At 31.2% G+C, this 27,395-nt stretch overlaps 1 long non-coding RNA gene across 4 annotated transcripts in view; it reads right to left on the reverse strand.

The window, feature by feature from the left end:
* Positions 1 to 27,395, reverse strand: part of LOC145261215 (uncharacterized) — a 915,235-nt gene that overhangs the window by 432,330 nt on the left and 455,510 nt on the right. Inside the window, exon 1 of one of the 4 annotated variants that reach the window (XR_013864425.1) lies at positions 16,771 to 17,265. The exons of the other annotated variants lie outside the window; for them this stretch is intronic. This is a non-coding gene — a long non-coding RNA (uncharacterized LOC145261215). Of the gene's footprint in view, positions 1 to 16,770; positions 17,266 to 27,395 lie in introns of those variants that run through there. 4 annotated transcript variants of the gene reach the window in all.

The following is a 27,395-nucleotide window of genomic DNA, read 5'->3' on the forward strand; positions in this document are numbered from 1 at the left end:
TTAAATGGTGGCTCCACACTCCCCAAAGCCCGCAAGCTGGGGCCTCACCACTGGATGTAGTTTAAGGTCATATCCAGGACCAGCACATGTTTTGAGTGGAAAGGCTATGGTTATGTATGCGTAATGGGTGTAGATTAAAAGTTCGTATCTACTAGAGTTAAATGAGGATTAAATATGATATGTGGTTTAATAAATACATAAAAATAGTATCGCATAAGGAGTTTGGGTATGATTCAAAATGAGCTTCGAAGTTCAGTTGTTATTTTTTATGCAGAGAGTCACCAGTACATTTGAGAAGAGAAAAAATATATAGTTTCTACTTAATATAACTGTAGGTATAAGTCCAAACTATGGCTAATAAATATCCATCTTATAAGTAATCTATTGGGTAAACTTATAAATAATGCATGTTCTCTTATATTACTATATATCTTTAGTATCGATTGTTAAGAACCAGAAGAAAAAAGCATCATCTTCTATGACAAGTGCGTGTAAGTTATTGTATAGCAGTTTGGTGAGAAGAGCAATTGGTTTTTGTTCAGTTGGAATAAAAGATGATGCAACATACGAGAATTCTGTGTTAGTATTCATTAGAATATTCAGGAATTAGGATAAGATTCAGAATTATAATTTTTTTTTAAACATTTGTGTTAATCATGAAAACAGACCCTGCCATTCGACTTGTTAACTTTGTTCAAAATCGGACTTTAATTATATTGTATCGATTATCGATAATCATGTGATATAAAACATACGTGAGAAAACTCCCAGACACATGAAGTATACTTGAGTGAAATCTCCAAATTGAGTCTTGGAGTCCCTTGGTTACAGACACACGTACCCAACATTCTTTTATATAATAGTATACAGACACGTAGACAGATATTTAAGCGATGAGGGTGGCTAATTGATTACCGACATAGACTAACAACCTGGTGTTCGAAGTTCAAATCCAGTGCGTTCCATAAAAACATTTTTTATTTAGGATGTTGACAAACTTTACGTAGTACATTTGTTAAGTAATCTATATCTTATTGGAAAGGATTCTTGCTAAAAATATATCGGGTAAACCAATGCCAAATTATGGTCATCTTATTTATACAAAATTAATGTATGAGTAGAAATTAACTGATTTATCTAATAATATAACCTTGTCATTATCACTGTTATGCGATAAAAAAAGCGCGAGAAAGTGACGGGCGGATGTTTATACAGACGTATTTAAACATCTTATTTGAAGCTTAGCCCGACAGAATGAATAAAATACTATACCAAACTTAAGTGTGACTGACGATGCTTTTCATATGGATATTAGGTCGTATTTTCAACACGAATTGGGCGTCCTGGATATGATCTTAAACTATATCCGATGGCGAGGCTCCAGCTTGTGGGCTTTGGGGAGTGTGGAGCCACCCCTTAATTTCCATTGCTCACAGGTCTGCTCTGTTAGGGTTCCAACTATGGGTTAAATAGAAACCGACTAAATCTCTCTCTCGCTTTCTCTCTCTCTCTCTCTCTCTCTCTCTGTGTCTATATATATATATATATATATATATATATATATATATATATATATATATATACATTATATATATTCTATTAAAGAAATTTTCTTCAAAATCACTGGATTCGGGATTAAATAATCTGAAAAGGGTTAATATGCTATAAAACAGAAATAACTAACTAACCAAGTAACCAACCAACCAACCAACAACACGAACTGGTTACAATCTATAAATGCTTGTCTTTCTGTATAGAAATGTATTAAGACAACCAGGCATAAGAATGATTTCCCCTACAAACAAAGCATAACCTTATATTAAAAATGCCACAGTATTCGAAATCAAAATAAGATTCCTTCACAACATGGCTACACATTGACTCATATAAAAAATGTTGCCTATAGTACGAATGATGCTACTTTAAGTAAGAGCACTAACTTGGATAGTCCAACAGACTAGATGAATTCTTATATTGAAATCACGCGAGACAAGGAACACAAGATTATTAAGTGTTCAATTGGGGAGATAAAATAAAAATATATATTGAGACTTATGCAAAATACGGACCGCTCTATCGTTTGAACTTTTCAAACAGTTTATGCAAAACGTAAATTTCTGAACGAAAGTTTCTTTTATCGCATGAAATCTGACCATTTTAAAAAATAACAAATACATTATTTATATTTGTACGAAAATAAATTATTTATAAAATTAAAAAAAAAATTCGTTGTGACGAATAGAATATAATAATTATCGGATAAACTTTACGAGAATTTAGTAATATTAAAATTCAGATAACTTGATCACGTTGTGTAACCGTCTGATGAAACCATCTCGGATCAAAGGCGGATATGTTAACATTGTGCAGGTCCCAAACACAGATACGGCAGTTCTAAACATTCGTGACAGTTTAAATTTAGGCCGAAACCAACTAAAGTTACAAGATTTAATTTGATTGCTAAAAATGGTGTATAAAAAAAAGTCTATCGCTGCTTCGAGTTTTAAACAGGCTTTAGATACTCGAAGAGTCTTAAACGGTTTATTTAAGTCTGACATTTAATTCGAATGTGTGAGAAGAAGCATAAGGTTAACAGATTGCTTTTACGATTGAAATGGCGTAGAATAATGACTCGTGTAACAATTTCTTTTTTGATTAATCTCTCGTATTTTGTTCATTTATTGTAAGAATTTGTGTCTTTCTGTCTTTTTTTTGCATAATTATTTCACGTCCCTTTTCGCTTCTCGTTTTCTAATTCTTTTTCCTCTGCGTCTTTCATTCTTCGTTCTCTTTCACGTCACCATTTCCGTTTTCACAATTTGTTCTCATCCTTTGGATACTAGTAAAAAAAACATCCTAATGAAAATAAAAATTATGTTTTATCTGTAACATTTATTGCTTATTTTCCACGTTTTTTAATGTCTATATTTTTTTCGGCTAAATTAAAATAAATAAATGAATAAAAACTAATGACCGTTGGTTTATTTTGCATTGGGATAGTATTAAACAGTGTACATGCTCTGAATCCCAAGAAATAGCTTAATTGAGCTTGGATTTGTAACAGCTTGGATTGTATTACTATAATTGCACACCGAAAAAAATTATTATATAGATTCAAGAAATATATATATATATATATATATATATATATATATATATATATATATATATATAAGTATATATATATACATATACATATACATACATATATATATATATATATATATATATATATATATATATATATATATACGGTTTATTTTTTAGTACCGTATTTTTCTGTTAAGTTACATTATTGTTTCAGCTACCCGGCCGTTTTTTGGCCGTCTGTAGCTTCCTCAGACTTTTAAAGATATGTTCGTAGTTGATAGAGACGTTGAATCTCTACGGTTCCAGGTGAGAATTGTCTGAAGATTGCGGTTTCAATCCTACCTAACAACAAGCATTTCTGTAAGTCTAAGGAAGCTACGAACGGTCAAAAAACGGCCGAGTAGCTGAACCAATAATGTAACTTAACAGAAAAATACGGTAATAAAAAATAAAACGCATATTTGCTCTACAACAGTATTGATCACTTTCTTCCGGTTTTTATTAATTACCATTTCTACTAAATATATATATATATATGCAGAGATCATCGTATAACGATTAGATCACTGTCTGACTGACGTAATGAACATGTAAAAAATTAAAAATGTTTAACGTCAACGTTATTTCACGCGGTTAATGGTAACCGAATAGACGCGGTCTTTGCTAATCGAGTCAGAGATTACTCGTGTTACCGAGTTTGAATCTGTCGACTGGTGTTAATCGTGACACCCTGCACTGAAGATTCCCGAAAGGATGAAACACTAGTGTATGTAGGCATTAAATTAAATCATTAAAGAAAAAAAATAATTATATATATATATATATATATATATATATATATATATATATATATATATATGCCTCCGTTCAGTCTCGAAAGAAAAAAAGGATACCGATTCATATAGGTGCAGCTGCACGTGTAATTGTGAGGCAAGGGTTGCGAAATCCCAACCACACCTCTCCTGAATCGGCACTTCAGTTGAGTAGAAGTCGAGGACGACTGGAAACAATGCCGGAGAGAAGCGGAGAGCACACACAGCAACTGGAAATCCCAAATAGTCTCACATTGAGTACTGGCCAAGTTCAACATTGCTTAACTTGTGTGCCAACATATATATATATATATATATATATATATATATATATATATATATATATATATATATATATGTATGTATGTATTTACAAAAGTAAATAAATGTGTGTGTAAATGTTGAAAGGTAAACTCTTTATCTACTGGTCAGACTGCAATAACTTTCGCCATCTTTTATTTATATTAAAAATGCGAATATTATTTAAACGAATTTTACGGCAACCAGAATCAACACATTTTTTTTAAAGGCTGCGAAAACCCACATTTTTTATTGCTTACATTTATAGTATTGCTTTGTAAGACTATAAATATTTTTTGACAGTTTATTTTAACTGGATATTTTTAACGGATGAAGACAGAATTCAATAAACAAAAACCATACTTTTCTTAAGTAAATGTTCTACAACAAGGGGCACATTCTAAATAAAGTTTTGATAGAAACTGTTTTTCTTTGTTCCAAGTAATACGTAAATATTGCTCGAGATTCTGAAATTGGTAATAATTATAGTCTAGCCTAACTTTAATGTTGTTTTTCTTTAAATTAAATAGTACTCCTGTTCAATTTAAGTAATTTTCCAATCTCTAAATAGATTTTCGTTTTCTTATTTTTAATAATATTTTTTTCTTTTTTGTAAAGAAATATAACGGAAACTTCCCTATATATATTTTTTATTCATTAATCGATGAGATAATTTAATTTATATTAATTTATTTATTGCGGACTATTATTGCCATCTTTATTAGTTGTTGTTTCCCGACGTTTCGGCCAACTATTCCTCTGGCCTTCTTCAGGTGGTAACCGCGACGGATAGGAACTTTGAATCACCTAACTGCATTCTCAGCAATCACTGTCATCCGTCCTTATCGTCTCACGTTTTTACGGTTTTGGGCAAGTAAGCTTGGGTAGGATTGAAACCGCTATCTTCAGACAATTCTCATCTGGAACCGTAGAGATTCAACGTCTCTATCAACTACGCCACGGGTCCCTAACGAAGGCCAGGGGAATAGTTAACAGAAACGTCGTGAAACAACAACTGAGACAGATAAGAATAGTAGTCCGCAATAAATAAATTAATATAAATAATACTCATCTCAATAATGAATTTCAATTAACATAATATATATATATATATATATATATATATATATATGTATATATATCGATTAGATAATTACTAATTTTAAACCGAAAGTATAAAGTTTTCGAATGCATGTGCTCTGTTGTTTTAGAAAGTTTTCGTTACACATTTGCCGAATTCAAATATGTCAAAGAAAATTATGACACCACAAAACAGAGGTTTATTTTACTACATAGAAATTTTCGTGACGAATAAAATATAAATAATCATTAAATTTTGAGAAAACAAATATTAATTCCAATGACACTTTTTAAATAATTGGTCTGACTAAAATACTATTTTTTCGGTATTTTATTTTTTTTACATAAAATACCACTCACCGTTCTTATTCAAAATGTCAATTCCGAGAAGTTTTCGGGTGTGCTGACAACGAATATCATAAGTAGTTTACCAGATATGAACATTTTTATCCAACATACAAGCTTGGAGTGCTAAGCGGCAGTTTCCAAGTCATGATGAGGGCTATGACGACAGCATGTTCTTTCTATTTTTTGACTATCGAGTATATATCCGAAACAATTAAACACACTTAATCAGCTGAGAACCACACCAAGCTATATAAAAGCATATAAGATATCAACGTATACACACTCGAGAGTCAAAACAATGAAAAGAGCATGTTGTCGTCCTAGCCCTAGTCATGACACTATTGTAATATAATTCTATTCTTTTTAAATCGAATTCCCAAATCATCTGACACCAGAACGTTACATTATTAATCTTTAATTATGATATGATTATAAGTTACTCTTAGAATGGTAAAAAGAGAGAAGTGAAACAAAACGTTATAGTCTGCAATACGTTGTTTATCTGTCAAAAAAACTGATGCTGTCCTTGTGAATCGAACATTTGATTCGTTCCCGAATTCTGTCTTACCATTAAAGAAATGAAAGTCCGGCACTTTTGTAATACTGCGTGGTAACCACGTTTTTAGTTTTCAGTTTAGAGAATATTATGAAGTCATTTACATGATGATCAGTCTGCAGCGTTTTTATTAAATCACCTTCTCCTCATTGGCACTGGTTAAATACCATTTAATAGAGATATTTAGTTTCACAAATTACCATGTGGAACCAGACGGTCAATTCAGTTGGTTATCTAATAGCTAAGGTCTTCCTAAATATTGCTCATAATTTCTGCAATGTGTAAGGCTTCGCAAAAAAAGTCATGAAGGCGTCTAGAAATGATGTTTTTGATATGATCAATTATAATCTTTTGCAAGAGTTATCAATCCTTTGTCTGTACCATTGATGACGAACAGGTAGTAAAATTTCCTGTGAGATTAACTTAACCGTCTGAAATACCAAATCATAACTCGATATTTAAGAAAAGAACTTCAGTTATATTATTAAGAAATCTTGATTCCCCTTAATTGTGAAATGACACACGGTTGGCAAGGAAATCTTTGAAAACTAGTGTACTATAATATAATAATTAATAATAAATTAAAATTTTAAGGGTGAAACTTAATTCTTCGGGTTCTCCTCATTCCGTCTGACCATTTCAGTTCAAGCGTTTACAATTCTTCATAAAAATTATTTTTCCATTATTTTATGATTTTTTTATAAAGCTCAAGGGACAAAGCATCAAAGTTGTTGGACATAATCTTTTTCATGGCTAGTTGTATGTTGGGTACTCACGAATTTGAAGTCCTGAAAAATATTTACAGTGACACACCGTTTAGGTTACACCCAAAATGTAGAGGTTCTTCAAAATCAATGCTACAAGTACATATACTAGTTTTCAGATATGGACCGATTGACACTACATTTTAATTCTTTTATTAACGGAATTAATTACTAATGCCATCTTTATTCATTGTTAAAACAGTTTTCAGACATGCACTATGATATAAAATAATTGCAATGCTTACATATTTTGTAAGAAGAATGGCTAAATGATAAAATATTATAATAAATAGAGGACTTGGGCTACTGGCAAAAATACTATAAAATAAAACGCACTTACTGCTTCTACCTTCTGGAGGATATGGAAAAAGAAGCCATTAAACTTTTATGTTAATTATAATCAATAAGAAATAATGGATGAGGGCGGATATTTAAGCTAGTATATATATATATATATATATATATATATATATATATATATATATATATATATATATATATATATACACCAGGTATGGTATAATAAATTATGAGATTTATCTATTTTATTTTTACTTTCATCATATTTTGCTTTGGTTTCGATAACCACAAATTCAACACAAATTTACAACCCTTCCTTTTCATAACCTATCATACTTTCATAAATCAGAGTCCATTTTCTGTAGGCTGTTTTTGAACCCAGTCAACGACGGGTACTTTTGCTAGTATATATATATATATATATATATATATATATATATATATATATATACATATATATATATATATATGTGTGTGTGTGTGTGTGTGTGTGTGTGTGTGTGTGTGTGTGTGTGTTTAATAAACAATCCTACCACAGTGTCAGTTTTTTTGGCTACGGATATAAAACTAAATATATAGGGTATTCATACACATGCGAAACTTGATATTTGAAATTTAGCCGGGAACAATCAATGTAAATGAGTGAAGGTTTTAAAAAAAAATGAATTTTCCAGGTGAAAGTCGAACAACAGCATTACAAATAAGCATGCAGACCGAAATAGCTATTTCGTCATGTTTTAATTTTTAGCATGGCAAATATATCTTCATAGCTCAGGCAATAAACTCAAAGGAAACAGTAAACCGTAAGCTGGTTTCGATTGTCGGTTGTGGAGCACGAGTCATTTAAAAAAAACAAAAAAACTTTTTAAATCATTACTATATATTCGGTCTAATTTAATATAATACGAAATCTGTATTAGTCAAACTACCATATGTAACCGTATTTTACGACGTGGCAATTCCGGGCGGCCTGGTGACACACACACACATATGTATATATATACAAGCACACACATATATATATATATATACATATATATGTACATGTATACATATATATATATATATATATATATATATATATATATATATAGATACATACATATTAACCCGCTGTTGTCTTTGTAAGGCAGATGTTTGTTATTTATTAATTCAAAAAAAAAATTCTATCAATAATGGCTTTTTTTAAATCTTATGTTTCCTTTGTGTCTCGGTTGCTAGTATTGTTACGATAATCTTTTTATTGGGGTTTTGTATTTGACATATGTTCATAAAAAATAAATATATTTATGAACATTCAAGACCCCGACAGTATCTGAAGATTCCCAAGAGTTATCAGCGTAAAATATAATAAATGTAAACAAAAAAAAACTTCTAGATTTTTCTGAAAAAGTATTTGTCATAATTCCAAAGATTGAAATTTTTTTAATAAATGTATTAAATTATTAAAATAATGCATGTACTAGTTTTAATATTAAAACTGTTAAATTTAGAATTTTCTAGTTCTCTCTCTCTCTCTCTCTCTCTCTATATATATATATATATATATATATATATATATATATATATATATTGCACACACATGAATGTTCTTTAAAATATATCACCTGATATGTTTTTGTTATTCTTTCAATTTTCTCAAATGTTCATATTTTCCCTTAATATTAGACAAAAAAGGAAGAAAAAAACATAACTGCACGAGTCCAGTAAAACTGATTAGACGTTGTATCGATTTGTGTTCGTTATATACGCATTTATCGCACATTTTTAAATCAATAGGTCTCATCGATTTCCACGCAACACGAGAGACACTAACTTTCGTATTCTTTGGGAAAAAAGTTACTCGATTCAATTTTATTTATGTTGCACCATGTTCCATAATCATCGAGATAGAAGGAGATATTTATTACTGATATTCGGAGTTTTATGCGTACAAGTCGTTACAAATCGTTTATACTCTCAAACTGTTACGTTGTGCATGTTCCATAACGATGTACATGTTGAATAGTGGGGTTTATATTTTATTTGTATATTTATGTACGTGTAAATGCGTGAAGTATATACGTCGCATCATTCAGTTGATCGTCTAGTGTTCATATTTTAACATTTATGTAACAGTTCTAACAGGAAACGATTGCCGTGGACGTATCGAAACAGTTGTTGACAAACAGTTCTTTTTACCATCTGCAAATAACACAACACATACCTGAATAATATACAAGCATTTATTTTCATGATTTCGGCCGACATCTTCAAAGATTGCAATGTATTGACATCTAGGATGCCTGTGAAAACGCCGCTCTCTGCGTCATGGAGAAACCAACTCTCCCTTTGAGTCGTCCATTCTCTCTGATGCCCATCTGACTAGAATCTCCCCAAATCTACGTCATTACGTGTCTCAAACCAACAGCTGATGTAACCTCAACTTAGTTATTTGTTTAGACAAACCAAAAACGATGTTTACATCTATTTCCTATTTTCATATTACTTTGTAGCGATATGTTTATTTGCTGTCAATCACTTTTCCCCAATCTAATTGTTTATTTTTCTAATCACAATAATCGACCCAGCGACCCGCCGTGGTTCGAATCAATTATTAGTATTTTTTAATTGTTGTTGTTATTATTATTATTATTATTATTATTATTATTATTATTATTATTATTATTTGGTACATTAGGAATAGCATCAAGTCGTCTGGAAGGACAACTGAAAAAACTACCAATCCCCGATATTTTAGACGCCCTTCAGACCTTTGCTATTGTAGGTACCAGCAAGATCTTTAGGAGAACCCTCGATCTTTGAAGCTCCTCGTTTGAAGCCGGGATTGAGGAAAATCCTCTGAAAATTAATCCCATCCCTTTACGGAGAGACGTTGATAAACGAAATCAGAATTATTATTATTATTATTATTATTATTATTATTATTATTATTATTATTATTATTATTATCATTAATAATAATAATAATAATAATAATAATAATAATAATAATAATATTTTTACCCTTGCCTCTCCTTGTCACGGTTAATACAGATAATACGCTATGATCACAGCCAAAGAGTCACAACATTAGAAAAATATCTGCCCATTAAAATCAGATAATAAATATATAAGCATGAAGGACTTTGTAAAATAATATATTACGAATCTAATGTTGAATATTCGAGGTGAGTCTATCGTTAATATTATCAGCTAGGAATTAAACGTACTTGAAAGACTCACCTTTGGCCAGATGAATCAAACATGGTTGATTGCCAGATTAAAAAAAAAACTCTATTGATTGTGGTAATAAATTGATTGTTAATGGATACAACACCAATACCAAACGCTATGTAACCCTAAAGGGGAATAGAAAAAATATTCAAAGAAATAACTACGATAGATCAGATACATTGATAGCGAAGTTAAATCCCTAAATAGGCATTTACAATTGAATGGGTGTAGCAAAATATTTTATAAATAATTCGGAAATCGAGATCTATAGTCAACTAGCAATTGGGTTCAAGAAAAATCAACCATTAATTTATTACATACTTGCGTCCGACCCCTCCCAGAGACAATAATTAGATACGAGTTTACCCGGATGTAAGAGACCCGAATATAAGAAACACGTATACAAGTAATTTTCTCTGGTCCAAAATTAGAGCCTGTGTTAATGCACAGTATAACCTGGATATAAGAACCCCAGATATCAGTACAAACCGGATATAAGAGAGTTATAGGGATGGGAGGAGATGTCTCTTTTATCCAGGTTGCGTTGTATATTGTACAAGGTTGCAATATCAGGCATAAAGTGATATACATATACATATACATATAATAACATTAAATTTTATATGGTTAAAATTCGCTTCTAAAATATAGTCTATAGCACCTTCCCAAGGGTTTAGTCTGATAAATGTATACGTATTTTTATATGGTTTGGTTGGTTGTTAATGTTTTACGGCATATCAACCCTTTTCGGGTTATTTAATGCCGAATCCAAAGATTTTGAAGAAAAAAATTTTTTAATAGAGTATATTTGTTGTTTTCACGTCGGTTTCTATTTAACCCATAGTTGGGACCCTAACAGGTACTACCACTCCGGGTCAGAGTGGACCTGGGAGCAATGGTAATTAAAGGGTGGTTCCACACTCCCCAAAGCCCACAAGCTGGGGCCTCACCACTGGATATAGTTTAAGGTCATATCCAGGACCCCCATTAAAGGACTTTTACCCTCTGCAGGGGGGCAATCGGCGTATTCTAATGCCCCACCGACAGGGCCGTATTTTTATATGGTAATGATGTTATAGAGTTACGAATTATTCATGTAATATTAAAGCCGAACATACGAAAATATTTTGACGGAAGAGTTGATGCGGAAATAATTTGAAAGGTAATTCATTTAACATTATTATACGTTGCCTAACCGTAAGCATTAATATATTATATGAAATTTAACCCAATCAGTAATTACAAATCTCTGTAGACTAGATTTACTTTTGTGTATAGTCTTGTAAGTGTGTTTATGCATCTTACCAATATCTATAATATATTCCGTCGTATGTGTGTGAACGTTGTAGACTTTATCACTAACCTATCCATGGCTGTGATAGTGTACAAACCTACATACATACATACATACATACTAGTTTTGGGACGATAATCGGAATCGGGAATCGGAAAAATCGGAAGATTTGGGAGTATCGGAAGAATTGAGGCCTAATTGCCGATGCCAAAACGATTCTTTTAATTGTCTTTTTTTTATTTGATTTTGTTTTGAACCACAATCTTCCATTGCTGGTAAAATTATAAAATAAATATTTATTGATTTTAAATTACAAGTAAAGCTAAAATCGAAAGATCATCCTCCACAAGTGTATTTTGACGTTTAGGAAAATATCTGCACATTTAGCATGTTTTTTTTTACGAAAATCAAGGGACATAATCCTATCGTTAAATTAGTAGAGATTTATAAAGAATCGGAAGCGGAAATTGTATCGGAATCGGGAAAATATTGGAATTGTACCATCAGTAATACATACGTACATATACGTATTACACGATTTATTGTTGACGAATTCGAAGCATTCTTATAGGATTCATAATAATGTATGTGCGTCTTATAATGATATATACATATATTACATACATACATAATATATATATATATATATATATATATATATATATATATATATATATTTGGTAAAACTGGTAATTAGTAAAAACCTGAAGAGTGCTCAATACAATTGCAGAGCAAAAATGTGGTTTATTTTTTTATTACCGTTTTATCTGTTTTGTTGCATGTGTTTCAAATGATGGACCACGTTTACGATCCAACAGCCTTGTCAGACCTATCCACTTAAAGCTTAATGGGAAATGACATGTATCAGTATTTAAAGCCGTCGCCAAACTATCACATTTACTCGAAAAAATGAAAAAAAATCAATTATTTAAAGTAAACAGTCTAAAATTTCATACTTCTGGAAAACATGGAAAAGTAAAGGACTAGTTGTTAAAACTGGCAAAATACAAGATATTCTAGTAAAAAAATAATATAGTTATAACTTAAAATATTGCAGCATTAAGAATCGACTATAAAATGTTATGAATTGAATTTAAAAATACTCTTAATGTTGCAATATTTTAAGTTATTATTTATTATATTTTTACCAGAATATCTTGTCCTTTTATTTTCTAATTCTAACGACAAGTCCTTTACTTTTCCATGTTTAAGCGTTACCATATTGCTTTTAATGCTAGCATTTATCTATTGTAATCCTTATTTCAAGGCTTCCGGTAAGTTCAATTTTTCTTTGTTTCATTTCAATCTTATTTATATTGCCCCTATAAGCACAAGTAATAGCAAATAACGCCACTAGTCTGCTTTCAGAAAAAAAAAAAAACACGCAATTATCTCCCCCCCATGCTTTCATTTGCAACATCTGGCCGCGAGAGAAGCTAATTAGTAGAAGAAATTGTCGCTGAATCGATGTGGTTTCAATAGAAAGCAGTAATAAAAGGCGTGCTCACCTCTTGACATATTTTTACGATTTTACATACAAGAAATTTCGTCATAACTTTTGTTTTACTGAACGAAAGTTGAGAATTTTTTTCACAGTATAATTGAAAAGGTGATTTATAAAATTTAATAATTGTTTAAAATTTGGTCGAAAACTGAGTGAGCGGTGAAGCTTTAAGACAGTTTAGATGAATAAAACTGCCAATTTACAATGTATTCAAACACTATTGTGTTTGAATGATACACACACGTATACATGTATATGTATATATATATATATATATATATATATATATATATATATATATATATGAATGCATATATAAATATATATAAATACAAATCTATATATATATAAATACAAATCTATATAAATATATATATATTTATATATAAATTTATATAAATATATATATATATAAATATATATATATATATAAATATAATATAAATATATATATATAAATACACATATAAATATATATATATATATATAAATATATAAAAATATATAGAGAATTATTTATATATAACTATATATATAAATATATATATATATATAAATATATGTATATAATATATATAGAATTATTTATATATAACTATATACATATAATTATATATATATAAATATATATATACTAATATATATATATATATATATATATATGAATAAATATATACGTATAAATAAATATATATATATATAATATACACAAATAAAAATTATATAAATATATATATATGAATATATAAATATGAAATCTAATACAAATCTATATAAATATATACACATATATATTTATATATAAATATATATAAATATATATATATATATATTTACATATAAATCTATATAAATATATATATAAATATATATAATATAAAAATATATAAATACACATATAAATATATATATATATAAATATATATAGAGAAATATATATATATATATATAAATATATAAATATATATATATAAGTATATATATAATAAATATAGATTTATTTATATATGACTATGTATATATATATATGTATATAATATATATAGAATTATTTATATATAACTGTATACATATAACTTTATATATAAATATCTATTAATATATATATGAATAAATATATACGTATACATATATATATATATAAATATACATAAATAAAAATTATATATATATATATATATATATATATATATATATGAAATGGACTCTCCCGTCGATTTCTACGCATGAGTTTCAGCCACAACAACTAAGTTACTCGGAAATCCGCACAGATGATTATTTTTTATAGTGGTCAAGGCTTTGTGTAGAACCATCCACACATTTTGTATTACTTTTTATATTACTGCTAACCTACTACGGGATAAAAGGCATCATGCTTCATGTGTGTATATATATACATATATATATATATATATATATATATATATATATATATATACATATATTACACACACACACACACACACATATATATATACATGCGTTTGAATGTGTTTATTTCGTGCGTGTTTAAAAAAAATGTCAAACAATTTAAAGTATATTCCTTTCGGTTTCAAATGAATAAAAAAAATAGTTTTTTTTTTTTTTTTTTTTTTTTACCAGAACAACAAAAAACAGCTCCTTAGCTATTTTTTACCGGATAAGGACTAAATCGAATTCGTTCCAAAAGTCCAAATTTTTATATATATCAGGGTCTTAGTCTGTAGACCAAAAATTTCCAGAGAAGACATTTTTGCACTAACCTATATATATACATATATATATATATATATATATATATATATATATATATATATATATATACACGAGAGAGAGAGAGAGAGAGAGAGAGAGAGAGAGTTTCCAATTTGAAGTGTTAATTCCGCAGTCAACATATATGTAGGAACATCTACCATGCGTCTACTTGTTTTTACAACAATGGCAAATGCTGAATTTTAAAAATGAGACAATCTTATGTATTTTAATCTGTCTCTAGTTATCTCTCTATTATTGTATCTACCTATTTTTTTCTATTTACATGTCATTTTGTTTTAGCGGTAGATGAGACAATTCACCGATTGCGAGACATTCAAATCGAAAGCTATTTTAACGGTCTAACCGTCCGTTAGGTATAATTCTTTGAAATTCGCTTGCACTTGGTTCAACGGGTACATTTCCCCAGGTAGTTTTCTTTTTATTGATTTCTCATGGTTTCGTCTTCTCTTTATAATACCCGAATGATGGAGATCTTGCCAAGATTCCATTTTTTTCCAGTGATGAAAAACGAGAATTAAGTCACACGCTGGCCATTCTACGTAGCTTAATTGCCATACATATTTTCAAACTTATTATCTAGCTCTACGTACGTATCGAGCACTGTCGAAGTAAATACTGAAAATATTTATATTATATTTTATGTATCTACATATTTTCGTGTACTGATATCCATATTAAAAACTTTTGACTATTTAAGAAAATATACAGCGTTATTATATATGGTTCGCTGAATTGCATTCATCTGCAAAATGTCCAGCTAATTTGCATATTATTTTAAACATTCAATTTAATTAATTCCCTCTTAGTTATTTTTCGGTTTTCTTACGGCACGATCATCTTTAGTTAAGTATTATGTTTAATTATATTTATGCAGATATTCCACATGATATATACTTGCGAAATATTTGCGTAAAAAGGTTATACAAACTCTTTCCACATATATTTATATATGCGTATATACATATTTGTTTAAAAAAATGTTGCCTACAAAAATCTTGTCAGTTTTTAGTCTACATATATGAAACTTTATATATAGGGTTTCGAACCCATGAGAAACTTTATATTTTGGTTTTAGCAATGGCAAATCGGTGCAAAAGTGAAAATAAAGAACATGGAAATTGTCCGATCTGTGTAAAAGGTAGTGATTGAAGCTGAAAGCAGCTACATTGAATAAAAGTGACCTCTACTAATCCATAATGCGGGTGAATAGAATTCCTTGAAACGATCAGATTAAACAACTTTTAATTTTTCTGTCTCCCAAACTCCTCAGTCAGTTTTTTTGTCTATAGACATGAGACCAAATATATAGTGTAATCAAACCCATGCCAAACATTATACTTGGAGCCGAAAAAATCGGTGCAAAACTGTGAAAATTAAAGAAATTGAATCTGTCTGGTCATTGGTCGAACGGTGGCATTATAAATATGCATGCGTAACGTAATAGCTATTGGTTCATGTTTTAATGCACCAAATATTTCTTCATCGCTCAGGCATTAACGTCAAAGGAGAGAGTAAATCGTAAGCTAAAGGTTTTTTTTTTTTTTTTCATTTCTCGGTGGTGGCGGCTGAGCCATTTTTCTAAAAAAAAAAACACACACACTTTTAAATCATTAATATATATTGGATCCAATATGATATAAATACGAAATCTGCAGACACCAAAATATTATATTTAAGCGTATTTTACGACTCGGCAATGCCTGGCGGCCTTCTAGTAAAAATATTAAAGAAATAACATTTTTCCAACTTACAACAAACGCAGTTATTCCCCCAAATTGGAGAGTTCCGAGATGGACGAGGTAAGATTTCCTTCCTTGTTTCACCTAATACCTTTTTATACTGAAAGAAATATTCGATTACATTTTTTTTTTATATAATTAAAAAAATAAATAAATGCACACCCCCTCTTACTTCCATTCAACTACACTATTATCGATGTTGTACTAATGTGTTCGGCATGCCTTACAAGCTGTGAACCCCAGGACACCAGTTTTGTGTGCCTCTGCTATCGTTGCCTTCCTCAACCGACCGCATAACTGTACCTCCCGAATTAGATCACACCCCCACATGTCAGATCCGATACCCGCATCGTCCCGTGAAAAGTTAGTGGTGCATGCGTTGACGAAACTGGGTGGATCTTTCACCGGTTTCTGGAAAGAATAGACCGACATGCTGTTTATAGGGGCCCTTACATCTGTAAGGTAGTTTTTTCCCCTGTTTATGTCTCGGTCGATTGTGCTGCAATTTCAGTATGCTACACCTACGGGTTGTGTTTATATATATATATATATATATATATATATATATATATATATATATATATATATATATATATATATACGTTTGTGTATATTTAAAAAAAAAAAATATATATATATATACATATATATATATATATATATATATATATATATGTTTAAAGAAAAATAGAAAAAACCGAATGAAATTATTAAAAAATCAACGTTTCGTCCTTGTTTCAGAGGACATCTTCAGGATAATTGAAATAAAAGTGTGATAAAAGAAAAAAGTCATAGATCGTGCGAAAAAAGACAGTTTTTTAAAATCCTACCCATGTCGGGAAAGGACGAATGTGTGTGCGTCTATTTTTGACGCACACATATTCGTCCTTTCCCGACATGGGTAGGATTTTAAAAAACTGTCTTTTTTCGCACGATCTATGACTTTTTCTTTTATCACACTTTTATTTCAATTATCCTGAAGATGTCCTCTGAAACAAGGACGAAACGTTGATTTTTTAATAATTTCATTCGGTTTTTTCTATTTTTTCTTTAAACATAACGTCAACCACCGCTGGTATATTTTTTCATTCCTTATACATATATATATATATATATATATATATATATATATATATATATATATATATATATATATATATATAAGAGCAAATAGTTAATAAAACATGTTAAAAACATTTTGAAAAAGGGTTACAAACATATTTAATCTCCCCTTAATTTTTTTTAATTTTTTTATTTTATATTTTATTTTTCATTTATTTTTTTATTAAGTAATTTATTTATTTATTTATTATTTCCATTTAGTGTCTTTTAATAACTCTTGCTGACATTTTCTTAAGTAATAACCTGTACATTTCAGCTGACCTCTATTTTTGCCCCATATTTTTCGCGCCTTTTAACGTTATTTTGTCTGGGTCATTTTGACATTTGCTTTTCTATTTTATATTTAATTCTATCACCATTTAATTTGTTTTTTTTTCTTCTTCTTTACTGATTTTTCTCTTCTTCTTCACTGATTTTTTTCTTTTTCTTCACTGATTTTTCTTAATTACTTTTTGTCTCGGCAGCCGTGTAAAACGCATATCTTATTTTTCTTTTATTAATATTATTGGAACTTATTCCCCTTTTCCTTGTACAGATTTCGGCCTTTTGGATTATTTTGGACCATCTTCTAATTACGTGATTTCTTGGATTTACATTTTTGGATTTTACCGTCATTGGATTATTTACCTTTCAGCGGACTATCCATTCACGTGAAATCACCTTTTTCTTCACCATATTCCCTGTGCTTCACTTTTTGTAACAAGTAAGATCTTTGACTTACTTGCAATCTCATCAAATACATTTGTATGCAAAATCCGATCCCGCATTTTGCTAGTCCTACCCTCTGATGAGAAGTAAAGTATTTCTTTGAAACTCCGCGGATTAAGGACTATCCATTTATTAATTGTTTCCTTTTCAGATTTAATATGGTTTTAACTCCTTTTTAAAATCTTTCTTCACATGTGTTATTAACTATTTGCTCTTATTATAAGCTCTATCTCCTAGTTGGTCTTATCGAGCTTTTACATCTGGTTGAGATTAATTTATAAATATTAATTCTTTAATATTTATAATATACTTTAGTTTTACCATCTTGAATCATTTTGGTAAATTTAATTGTAATTTTTTATTTGATATATACATATATATATATATATATATGTGTGTGTGTGTGTGTGTGTGTGTGTGTAACAGTATAGTTACATTGCCAGATCAATACGGGTTGTGTGTTGTGTGTGTGTGTGTGCGTATTTAAGCCATTTAAGTGAAGCCCACTATTAATTAGTTTGTAAACAAGCTGATGGTTAAAGCACTGTTGCGACGGGCGGGTTGTGCATTTAATACACACTCAAGGAGAAATATTTACGGCATTGATTCGTAACCTGTTGATGAGAGCTGCTGACTGTCAATGCGACAGTTGTAGGTTCGATCCTCGGCTAGGGAGAGGTGTATGTCTAGCCGCACTGATGAGTTCTGATACAACGAAACATAAGCTCTAAAGAAATTTGCTGAGCTTTATATTATGCCGATAAGTCTCTTTTCATAGAATTGAATTTACTAATTGTAAATATAGGCCCTTAATCAGCTTTTTTTTACCGGCTAAAAAGCAAATCAAATCTTTCATTCACTTTGCATTAACTTTCAAATCTGTAGAGCAAACATTGAGAGAGTAGTTTGATGGAGATCGTTCAGAACACTAAACCCATAAGGTCACACACATACACACACACTATATATATATACATATATATATATATATATATATATATATATATATATATATATATATATATATATAGCCAGTGAGAGATTTTGTTTGATAATAGCCCACCGCCTTACATTATTTTAGCGAAGAGAAACAGGGAACCTCCTCGGGTGATATTTTAGTAAGTTGATTCTTTCGCAGGAATTCTTATCAACTAGTTACAATGGAGCAATTTTCCAGCATAAAAAAAAAAACAAGATTAAGTTAGGCGTTTGTTGAAGAGTTTAGAAAAAATTGGGATAACCTCAGCAGAGCATTATTATAAATAGTATAGACAGGATCATATACACATGTCTTTGAAGTGTGTAAGTTTTTTTTGTCTTTTTAATGGCATTACAACATAGGGATAATCGAGTTAAGTTTCTGTCTGCAAATAAAATCAGGGAGTATGTGTGTTTCAGAATTCAAAGTAGAGTCGGGGAAACTCTGTCGAGCAAGCTTAGCCTTTTTGGGTGCTGTGCAATCAATCTCACTCTTCTACGTTGACAGCAAGGGATGAATAAAAATAACCCGATTCAACAAGTATCTTTGCTCGTTTTGATTATATCTATATTACATAAATATTAACCTCCTATATCCATGACCAATAGCACCCTACTTGAGAATTCTACCTTCAAACTCTTCGGCCTAACATTTGCGAGTAATATGAACTGGAACAAATACATGAAGGACAATGCAAAGTCTGCTGCAATGAAGGTGGGCTCCCTATATCGAGCTAGAAGACTACTTACGCCTGAGAGCATCCTGTACCTTTACAAGGCCACCATTTGCCCATGCATGGAGTATTGTTGCCACAACAGGACTGGTGCATCTACTACTAGTCTCTTCCTCTTAGATAAGGCCGAAAAAATAGTTTCAATCTAATCGGCCCCACTTCATCAACTAAGCTCCAGCCCCTGTCTCATCGCCGCAATGTTGCATCACTGCTTGTTTTACAAATATTTTAATGGAACGTGTTCTGATGAACTCGTTTCACTTGTACCCCCTCGACGTACATATCCCCGATAAAACCTTTTAGCAATAAGATCTAACCCCTTCACTGCTGATGTCCTTAAATGCTAGAAAGCTTTCGATTCTAATAGTTTCTTCCCTCGAACAGCTAGACTTTAAAAGTTGCTTCTTGCTGCCTGCTACCCTGGCTTTACTGATATGCAGAAGTTTAATTGTAGCAGAATCAAATATCTTGTTAATCTTTCCTCGACATGGCCCCAAATAGAAGCTTCTTACGCCCAAGTGGCGATATGCTTTGTAAGGGGTGAACACGAATAAAAAAACATAAAAAAAACAACATTTATTTTTGTTAACGTTTAAAACTCTTTGATCAAATATTATAAACAAACGGTGTGTACTTTTAACATCGTCAACATTTTGACAGAATTATTAATATATCCTTAAACTTATTTCTATAATATACATTCCAAGATTAAACACGATTATTTTTCTAACTAATAAACTTGGAGACTGATAGAAACGGGAGTTGTACCATTAAAACGAGTGACAATTTGTGCTCCAGAATTTTTTAATACATATTTACTACGATTCTCGATGCGGTTTTCAAGGAATTAAAGGACGCATTGCTGCTCTGCCGCACGTTTATGACAAAGATTACTTTCTTAAAGTCTAAAACTAAAAGTTCAGCCATAAAAATGCAATTTTTAATTTCCTCTTATCCTTTCGGGTTTATTAACATATAGAGAGCATGTTTTTTTTCTAGAACACCATCTATTATTTGGAGGTATGTAATTTATTTGACTTTGTATACAATGAATAAGAAATTATAGAATCGCTGACCTCAGCAATAATTCGCACGCTTATCCTAGTTAATTGCTTAACGCACATGGTTATTCCTAAAGCTCAGGAATAAAATTTCGTATTAGTTCTACGATGGGTATCCTCGCTAAGTGCGTGTCACTGAAGCAATGATTATGCGGTCACAAACCACGCCCCTCCTGAGACAGCACTGCGTAATTTCATTGGCAAAATATCGAAAAGAATTGTGAGAAGCTGGAAGCACGCATCATTCAAAATTGTAATCCATTTTACTGGTGACCAAACTCAATATCGCTTAACTTAAGTAATCTAACGTGTACCGCTATGTCAACGTGATTATGGTGTAAATTGTATTATATATTCTGATACGAGGTGCATTCAATAAGTTCCTAGAGATTTTCTCTTATGGATACTTTTATTAATGGTACACACATAGAACTCTAATCTCCTTCTAAGTAATCTCCTCCGGTTGCAATGCATATGTACCGTTCCACCAAACCAGGGAAGGCATCATGGTACTCCGCTTGTGTGAGCGTGCCAGTTATCTTTGTCACGGCCTCTTGCATCTATTCTATTGTCTCATAATAACGACTAAAAGGTTTCATTAGTATTAGGGAATAACAATAATAAAAGTCACAGGAAGCAAAGTATGGATTATAGAAAGATTTTCTTTTCCCATCTTAGTCAAATAATCTGTTACAAGGGTGGAGTTTTTAATTGCGCCCTTGGGAAAAATTTCGGGTTTGTATTACTGTACACATAGATTCGAAAAAGTTTTCAAAAAACAAATATATAACAAATAAATGTTATCAAAGGCAAGATAAGTTACTTTTCTACCAAACAGGATATATTTTTCGTGTTCTCATTCAATGTAACATGTTTATTCATTCAATGTAACATGTTTATTCAGTGTTTACCGATGTATTGGAACATTCAAGATGGCGTCTTATGCTCTCTTTAACACGGTAAGTGTGGGAAAAGATGTTACAAATAAAAAACTATACAACATACTATTAAAAACCCGCCAGATATATGTCAACCTATGTCACGGTAATATATATTGAGCGAGTTTTTAACAGTATTTTATCTGTTTTTTTATTTATAACATCTTTTCCCACACTTACCGTGTTAAAGAGAGCATAAGACGCCATCTTGAATGTTCCAATACATCGGTAAACACTGTATGGTTTTCGAGCTGAATAAACATGTTACATTGAATAAAAACACGAAAATATATCCAGTTTTGTAGAAAAGTAACTTATCTTGCCTTTGATAACATTTATTTGTTATATATTTCTTTTTGGACAACTTTTTCGAATCTATGTGTACAGTAATACAAACCCAAAATTTCGAGCAAACCTTTCTGCATCTTCAGTTCGTCGCGAATAATAGTATGCACTTCTCATACCGACATCAAAACGCACTTGTCTCTATACCCTTACTCTTCCCACGCCTCTTATTCCTCACAGACATCCTGCTTTCTTTGAATCTCGTATGCCACTCGAAAAAATCTGATGCTTGATTCATGCAAGATGGTCCCAATGCAGTATGAAGTATTCCATACATGTGCGCGGCATTTTTTAAAAATTCAAAACAGAATATTATTGCATATTTTTCACTCACTATATTTTCAGATCCATATGGCATTTTTTTTAAATTCAGCAGCTATGATAATCAAACTTTAAAAGTGTGTATCCCAATTTTTGTCGTAGCTGCTCATTTGAACATGCAACCCTAATTAGTCATCTCATAAGATGTATAGCAATAATATACTGAATTTTCAAGCGTCTACGACAATTTCAAATGCTTATCCAAAGGAAAGGTCAGAAAAACTTATTAAAAAATAAAATTCAATACATAATTTCCTGGTCATTGAAGGGGAAATCTGTCTAGAATTATTTTCAACTATTGTTGAAGTCCCACTTGCCCGTCTTTTGAGGACAGTTGGATTTCCCTCAAATTATAAACTGAGCTTGTGTCTAACTAACACGTTGGAAGACAACTAAGTAGCGTCTAATGAGACTCATTTAATGATTAGTTAGTCACAGAAATTACGGGACAACAAGTAAATAGCGATTCCATATAGAAAGTCGTTGGATCTAAGTTTAGTATCCATTCTACCACACTCCAGCTGTTGTATTATAGGTCGGCAAGGAATAATAGACTGAGGTAATTTTGATTTTTACCCAAATTCAGAATGCCCACTATTTGAGGATACGATCGCAACTCATTTAAAAAAAACAATGAAGCATGCATTGTCCCCCGTGAGTGCACAGTGAACGAGGCATTACTTCCCGAAAGACGCCAGGAGCCGTCAAATACTGGGTAAAATAAACAAACGGTGCATTTTTATTCCTTAACATATGTAAATTTGAGTTCTGCACCATGCAAAAAAAAAAAGAAAAAAAAAGAAATGACTAAATCCATTGTTACCCCACCCCTTGCTCCCAAAATCCCCAGGGGCGGTCAAATCCTGATGAAAATAAACAAACGGTGCAGTTTTAATCCTTAACATATGTAAATTTGAGTTCGGCACTATGCAAAAAAAAAAAAAAAAATGACCAAGTCCATTATTTGTCCCCTGCCTATTTAGTGCCACAAATGCCCACGCCTTAACACATTGGATTTTGAGTTCAGCACTATGCAAAACTGCTAAATAGACATACACAGAAAATTTGGGGCAAATATGATAAAATAGTCCAAAAACTGGAATGTTTTTATTAGCCCCAAAAAGAGCCCATGGAGCACACCGAAGAGTTATCACAAAGTGTAGAAAAAAAAATTATATAGAAATCAGTCAGTTACAACTTTTCAGAAAGTTTCATAAAAATACAAGGCGTCAATTTTTTTAATAAGCACAGATGTGTCAATTTTAGCCATTTTAACCCGAACGACACCGCTAGGGGGCAACCGGAGTTTTCCCGAAAACCCGTACTGTTACTTTTTTACTCATATCATGTTTAATGTTTGTGCAAAATTCTCAAAAATCCTAAGGCATAGTTATTGAGAAAAACGCGGACAGGAGAACGGACAAACGGACGAACGGACGAAGGACAATGGTGAATTGGTGAATTTATATGTTTACTTTTCTTTTGTCGGGGAACCAAAAAATAATTTTGTGTATGTCTCCCCTCGAGGGGAAGCAAATGAACAAGGACTACATTAGTTGATCCGAGCTTACCACACTGTTTGGATCGTTGAACTCATGCTTTTGTAAATTACTTATACTCCCTGTCAACACAGAGTCGCATGCTTGAACGAAGGATCCAACCTTTGGTCCGTGTTTTATCGCTGTGTGTCACGTAAACGAGAATGCCAGTGGGATTCACGTCAAAATAGGTGATGTGTCAACGTGATCTGCTCGCAGCATGTCACACTTTCATCGTCAAATCCTTCCCTTTCATATCGATACCCTCCGAATGTCTTCGAGTAAAAAAGATTTAAAAAAAAAACGAAATTTTGAATACGATTTTCGTTTCTATGATTTTTGCTTTTTTTTTACTTAGAAGTTCATTTGAAGGCACAGAATGCTGCCCTGCCATGTACCTGTTCCATATTGCTTTTCATGTCAAGGGAAACGGAAGTTAGTGCGTCGTGCGCAGTGGGGTTAGAACAACGCACGCAAGGTTTTATTGAAAACGTTTGGGAATTGATGTGCGTAAAATTGTTCCTTTATCTTTGGCTTCTTTTCTTTTGTTTTGAACTTTTTTCATAAAATACTCGTACGTTATTTTTATATTTTCTATTTAAACATGTAGTTGCTGCTGACTAATATATACATATATATGTGTGTATATGTATATATATATATATATATATATATATATATTTAAAATGATGGTCGTGTAGTTCGAACGAGAGAAAAATGTATATTTAAAAGAGTGTAGCCATCAACAATTGTGGGGGTTTCAGCCTTTTATCATTTTTTATTTTAAAATAGTTGTATAACGCGTTTCACGCCTTGTCCAGTTCTCTTCAGATATTTTTTATATTAATTTTTTTTTTAAGTGAAAGTTTGAAATATTAATTTGGAGACCATTTTAATATGATAACATTAAATGTGTTTTTTTTTCAGAGAAATGTGTGTGTGTATATATATATATATATATATATATGTGTGTGTGTGTGTGTGTGTGTGCGTGTGTGTATACATATATATATATGTATGCATATATATTCATATACATATCTGTGTATGTGTATATATACATATATATATAGATATGTGTGTGCATATATACATATATATATACATATATGTATGTATATATAATATAAATATATATATGTGTGTGTACATATATATGTGTGTGTATACAAACACACATATATATACATATATATACACACTATATAATCATATTGACACACTGATTCTCGTCAGAGCACCGAAATTAAGCAACGTTGAACCTTGCTAGTACAAGATGGGTGACCATTTTGGTATCAAGGCGCTGCACGTTCTTTCCGCTACTTGACATTGTTTCTACCGTATGAACTTCGATTGGTCACTGGTATTTTACACCGACTCAGAAGAGCTGTGGTTGCAGATTGCACAACTCTTGCCAAAAATAGTCCACGCGAAGGCATGCTTACAATAGATATCCATAATCTGTCAAGATTAAAGGAAGCTACTATATATATATATATATATATATGTGTGTGTGTGTGTGTGTGTGTGTGTGTGTGTGTGTGTGTGTGTGTGTGTGTGTGTGTGTGTGCGAGTGTGTGTTCACCTCCGGGATAACATTGGTGAAGGATAATTACGTGTGAATGTTTAAATATTTACGAAGTTAAAATTAATTATTTATGATTAAAACTATTTGAAACATGCTGCTGAAATAAATAATCATGTCAGTCTCTATAAATAAGATTTATTGTTGATTCATTTTTATTAGTGATTCTGAATTATTTCATTGTCACGCTCCCTCAGCGTCTTGAGAGTTACCTGCCCTTTGTTTATTTTCACGTCGCCCCTAATTGGGACGTATTTGTTGTTATTAATTTTATCAAAGATTTGAATATTTTATCCAAATGTCTGTTAAATATTTTTTACGTGCACAAAACATGGACACGTGCTGCTGGGTTTTAGCCGTCCTCAGCATGGCTAAAATTTTAACAAGGTTCGAACTTAAGACAGCTCGATAATAGCCTGATATTTTAGCAGCCTTGCAGCGATCGAAACATTGTGACAATTACACTGAAGATGAGATCCGTATTTTAAACAATTCAGATACTACTTTTGTCTATATATCTACATCATCTCGTATCAAATTCATTCGTATAGAAGATTTTTTTCTTGGGAACTTTCATAATTAGCATAGTAATAATATTAACACGTGTCATTATACATCTTTTACTTAACCGGCAACTTTTATTTTATATGAATGAGCGAAAAATACTTCGCCAAGTCATAATTTGTATTTATTATGTATTCATGTGTTTTGAATTAGAGGTCAGCTTTGGAGAATAAGGTAGGTGCGGAAGCAATTCGAAGTACATTTGATATAGCTTGCCATGATAGCTATCAGCGTACAACACTGCATTCTGCCTTTGGGATTCTCGGTTTTAATCAATTTCATTTTGTACTGCAACCATAATGCTCTGCAATATCCGCTGTTGCTTGCCATTTGTTATTGAAGATAATTGCAGGACGAAATACCTTACGCGTCCCAAAATACGGAAACCAAAGCCTTGCCTGCTGATGTTTGCATTTTTTTCACTTAGGACAGATACCTACTTAGCTTATTGCTAATGTTTTTTTTTTTACATAGACATAATCACTTATCAAGACCTAGAGACCACTCGAGGATAAGAATACAGAGTGTACAGTTGTCACTTGGACAATATAGTAATCGTTAGTAGTGGAAATTCGGTAAATTTGTTAACTTAAGTGGAACGGCTCATCAAGAACTTGTTTACGTTGGACTTGAAGACAGCCATATTGTATTCCGCTGGAAAGCAAGAAAACGGAAGACAATTCTACAGGCATGCAGTTCCTAAAAAGAGACTTTGTTCATTGAATCTACGTTTAGGTTTAGTC

This window comes from Euprymna scolopes, chromosome 37 (genome assembly GCF_053919585.1).
Source record: "Euprymna scolopes isolate OS-2025 chromosome 37, ASM5391958v1, whole genome shotgun sequence".
NCBI lineage: Eukaryota > Metazoa > Mollusca > Cephalopoda > Sepiida > Sepiolidae > Euprymna > Euprymna scolopes.